We start from the raw sequence: 5,176 nt of genomic DNA on the forward strand, positions 1-5,176 counted from the left end.
CGTTGCTATGGCCACGGCAATCAAATGAAGTTTAGGCAGTAAAATTACGTCCCTGGTCGTTAAGTCACGTTAAAATAGGACGTAATTTTACTGCCCGCGGTCGTGAAGGGGTTAATATAGGACATGTTTTTAACATAGAAGTAAACTAAATTATACTGGTGAGTATAAAGATTTTAATAATGAGAATTTAATAGAATAACATTATTAAAAACTGTAGAAGTATTTTCCTGCAGTTGGATGATGATAAATGTAGGCCAACTAACCTGACTTAGGAAAGCTCGACTGCTGCTAAGGAAGAACTTTCTTGTTAAATTTCATTTTTTAATCCATAACCACCAATCCTTACCGCTATGTCCCCCCAGTGACTGAGATCTCTAACTGAATTTTAATGGTCATTTATTCTGTGGACATTTCTAAAATATGGTGTCTAATATTCTGAGAATAGAGGATAATCACTGACCTTTGCAGAATTCTTCTCAGCAGCTTTCAGTTCTCATGAGATGGACCTTTAAATCCCTTTGTATAAGTATGTATAAAGTTATATAGTCACAAGTATAATGCTCGCAGCGCAGAATATGTTAGCTTTAAAATCTTAGTATAAAAATAGCTTATTCATTTTAAAGGGCAACTAGCAAAAAATCCTTTTATAAATCAATGCTAATCTTTTTATTTTTACTGTCTGAAATGTCAGCGATTAGTTTCCTTAAAGGGAAACTGTCACCTACTCACCTACGGGGCGGTCCACTCCGATGGGCAATGCTGGTCTTGATCCGGCATCTCTTCTCTGCTTGCGATTGCTGTCCTCCTTTTTGCTTCGTGTAGATCATACTTCCTACGTCATCCACACAGTGTCCTCCATTGTCCTCCTGCGCATGTGCACTTCTCTCTACTGTGCTAGAGGCAGAGCAAATTACTGTAATGCACAGATGGGGTAAAAGTCAAAGGACCCTAGCGCATCCGCTCTACAATACTTTGATCTACCCTCATCAGGGCAGAGAGAAGTGCGCATGCGCAGGAGCGCAATGGAGGCTTTTGTGGATGACGTAGAATGCGTCATCCACATGAAGCAAGAAGGAGGACAATGATCGCAAGAAAAGAGGAGGTGCCGAACCGAGATTAAGGATGCCCATCAGACCAGACCGCCCTGCAGGTCAGTAGGAGACAGGATCCCTTTAAGACTAGGTGGTTGACTCTAAATATGAATAAGCTTCTTTCAAAACTACATCGCCATTTCCACCTCTAACAGAATCCATGACCCAATCCCATATCCATTGCATGATGTACTCTACCAGTGTCCTTTTGTTTTTTAATGGGGTCATCTGGGTTCTGCCGAGGTGTCTGTTTTTGTGGATGATTTGAAGCCTGCGCAGGGCTGGTCAAAAAAGACAAACATTTTTCAAACAAAATTTGATGGTCTTTCATGATTACAACTTTTTATTGCCATCATCCTCATTTTTTTTGTAAACATGATGATTTTCAGTCTTTTGACCTTCATGAATTCTCCTGGTAGAGCCATGCTCAGGGTTGGGCCCCTGCAAAGAACTGGACACAAAAAGGCAAAACATATTTTCAGAGAAAAATTCATGATCACCATAATAATTTTTTTGCTAAATTAAGGAATTTTGATACCATTATTACTGGTGAATTCCCCTGGAGGACCTCTGGCGAAAGGAACATAGAAAGCCATTGAAGGCTGTTGTGGTGTTATTTTTCAGTACTAAGTAACATTGGACCAGGTTATTGAACCCTTGCTCTATGTTTTGCATGGTCTGGACACCTTGGCAGACACAGAAAGTAAAATTCAAAGTTGTTACAACAGTCACAAGACACAAGAATGAATGGTCATCATATATTCCAGGAACCTGGAATGAGCTAGGACTCCTGAAAACCAGGCTGTGCTGATAACCTTTATAGCAGGAGTCCTAACTGCCCAAACAGGGAGGTTAGTCCAAATAGTGGCATTTCAAGTTAGATTTTTTTAGTCTAGCTGCCCACACACGGATGTTTTTAACCTAGATAGTGGCATTTAAGTTAGGTACCCGGATTATTGAGATTACCTTGCCGTTGGTAACCGGGCTTACATGCATTTTCCAATTCATAAACTATAATTCTCATTTTATCATATAGCAGTAATGCAGTACCAGAGTTCCCTTATACATTATTGGCCTTTTAGTGTGCAGCTGATGAAGACCACAGATCTGGGCAGGTGAATTCTTGGAAATTTTCTGTAGTTCTCTTGGACTTACAGGCAGCCACAGAACAATCTGCCCCATGCGAAAGAGTAAGGGGTAGAGATGAGTAGTTCAAATTTCTTGTAATTGGCTATTCCATGCAAATTAAGAAAACAATCACGATTTTGGTGAGTCATTTAGAGCTAGCAAATAGCTGCAAAGAAAAAAAAAACAATACTCTGGTGACTCATACTCATTGGTAAGTCATTTTATAACATGTACACTTTACACTATATACATAGCTCTAGTTTATAATGTCATCAGTGATCACTCTGTTACCTGTACACTATACACTATATACAGAGCTCCTGTGTGAGGTGTCACTGGTAATCAGTGTATTACCTGTACACTCACATTATACACTAAATACAGAGCTCCTATGTATGTCACTGGTGATCTCTGTATTATATGTACACTTACACTATTTACAGAGTTCCTCCTATATCTTTTCACTGGTGATCACTGTATTACCTGTACACTTTTACTATACAATATATACTACATTCAGAGCTCCTGTGAATGATGTCATCCATGGTAATATTAATGTTATTAGTACTGAAGTTCTTATCAATGATCAATATTGTAATATTCAGTCATTGTGGTGGTAATATGTGGTTTGGTCATGGTGGGACATTATTTGTCCCTTCTTTGTAGTATTATTTGGTCACTATGTGGTGTTAATATGTTGTCTGGTCATGGCATGGCAGTATTTGTCCCTTATATGTGGTATTATTCAGTCACTAGAAGGTAATAATATATGGTCTGGTCATGGTGTGGTGGTAATTCACAAATATTTGGTCTGTGGATGCTGAGGTCAGATATTAGGTGCAAAGATAGTTGACATTACAGATGTTACGTATAAAGTTATAGAGCTCCCTTAACACTAATTTTCAAAACTTGTAAAAAAAAAACTTTAATAAGTGACTGACAGTTCGACTTGAAGTATCCATACTTGACAAGAGGGAATGAGGCTATAAATGAAGGTATATTTGCTTCACCTCTCCTGTATAATAAATGAAGCACCCAATCCAACAGATTTGTTTTCATATTGTACCTTTAAGGATTTTCTTATACAGTTCACAAAGTTATCTTTACCAGTCCCTCTTGCTAGCCAGACCTATTTTCACGTACACTTTCTTCAACCACAAAATACAAGCAACTGCAGCTAAAAGTAAAATCATTTTCCCCTTCTTACCTTACATATACCTTCATTTACCACCCAATCCAACAGATTTATTTCCATATTGTTCGTTTAAGAATTTTCTCATACAGCTCACAAGTTATGTTTACCAGTCCGTCTTTTACCTTGACTTTAAGGACCTTCCCTGAGTTCCCCTCACAGGCGTACAGGTTTGACAGAAGGCCAAAGGGATGGTCACTGTACTTTTGTCTGTATTTTTCCAAAAGACAGCTGTTATCTGTAGGGTTGATGTTGGCCATGTAATTACCATTTACTGCAGGTGAAGTTGCACTCTCTGCTTTTATGGAAAATACTTTTATGAGAAGTTGCTCTAGCACCTAGAAGGTAGGCTCCAGGTAGATCAATCTTCTTTGCTACAGTATTCATGTTACAAATTTTATCAAGGCGTGCAGTGGGCACCAGGTATGGAACACCTCTGACGTCTGCAATTCTTGACTTCCCACATAAACCTTTCACAGGGAATCCAAATGATTCCAATGTAAGACCAGGGCACTCCATGACTTTAACATGGACTTCTGCATAATTCTTTTTTAATCCACATTCCAAAACACCAGCGAGATCTTCTAGAGCCAGTAAATGGGGAGGACAGCTTTCAGTATTAGCCATCTTTCCACATCTACGGTAAAGAGCTGAACACCTCCTGACTCTTCAGACTCATACTAAGCTTCGCCCTTACCCGATTACGTGGATTGCCCTGATCTTACATTGGCACAATTTGGATTCCCTGTGAAAGTTTTATGCGGGAAGTCAAGAATTGCAGATGTCGGAGGTGTTCCATACCTGGTGCTCACTGCACGCCTTGATTAAATTTATAACATGAATACTGTAGCATAGAAGATTGAGCTACCTGGACCCTACCTTCTAGGTGCTGGAGCAACGTCTCGTAAAGGTATGGGGATGAATGCTGAGATGATATTTTCCATAAAAGCAGAGAGGGCAACTTCACCTGCAGTAAACGGTAATTACATGACCAGCGACATCCCTACAGGTAACAGCTGTCTTTTGGAACAATACAGAGAAAAGTACAGTGACCATGACTTTGGCCTTCTGTCAAACCTGTACGCCAGTGAGGGGAACCCAGGGAAGGTCCTTGAAGTCAAGGTAAAAAGACGGACTGGTAAAGATAACTTGTAAGCTGTATGTGAAAATCCTTGAAGGAACAATATGGAAACAAATCTGTTGGATTGGGTGGTAAATGAAGGTATATGTAGGTTAAGAAGGGGCAAATGCTTTTACTTTTAGCTGCAGTTGCTTGTATTTTGTGGTTGAAGAAAGTGTACATGAAAATAGGTGTGGCTAGCAAGAGGGATGGGTGTGGTTTCCTAACATAAACAAGGAACCTGGGAAGTTTGAATTCCACCTCTAGTAAGGAGGATGGATTTGCATCCCGAGACGGCGGAAAGAAGAGGACTGGATGTCAGCCGAGTGGCCAAAGAGGTGAGCAGTGAAGTGAGTATTAGTTTTTTACATCTTACATTTATTATGCACTGGGGTCTGGAGAGACTCTAGCACAGAGGCTACCAACCTGTGGCTTGGGAGCCACATGTGGCTCGTGGACCCGTGATGTGTGGCTCATGGTTGTCTTTCAGCTTTATACTGTACATGAGCAGCAAGGCTGGCTAACAACTATGATGAGAACATCTCCAGATGGTGACTTTTGGTAGTAGCCCCACATAGAAGAGCAGATGTAAATGGGGTAAGGTAGGAACCCCTGGATCTTGGTATACTGCCTCTGTGTGAATGT

General features: G+C 40.2%; 2 pseudogenes; one reads left to right on the forward strand and one right to left on the reverse strand.

Moving 5' to 3' along the window:
- Nucleotides 1-1,424: 1,424 nt before the first annotated feature.
- On the reverse strand, nucleotides 1,425-4,038 carry LOC142302303 (ester hydrolase C11orf54 homolog; annotated as a pseudogene).
- A 69-nt stretch (nucleotides 4,039-4,107) lies between these two features.
- LOC142302304 (ester hydrolase C11orf54 homolog) lies at nucleotides 4,108-4,631 on the forward strand (annotated as a pseudogene).
- The last annotated feature ends 545 nt before the right edge of the window (nucleotides 4,632-5,176 follow it).

The sequence above is a fragment of the Anomaloglossus baeobatrachus genome, chromosome 4 (assembly GCF_048569485.1).
Source record: "Anomaloglossus baeobatrachus isolate aAnoBae1 chromosome 4, aAnoBae1.hap1, whole genome shotgun sequence".
NCBI classification, from domain to species: Eukaryota; Metazoa; Chordata; class Amphibia; order Anura; family Aromobatidae; genus Anomaloglossus; species Anomaloglossus baeobatrachus.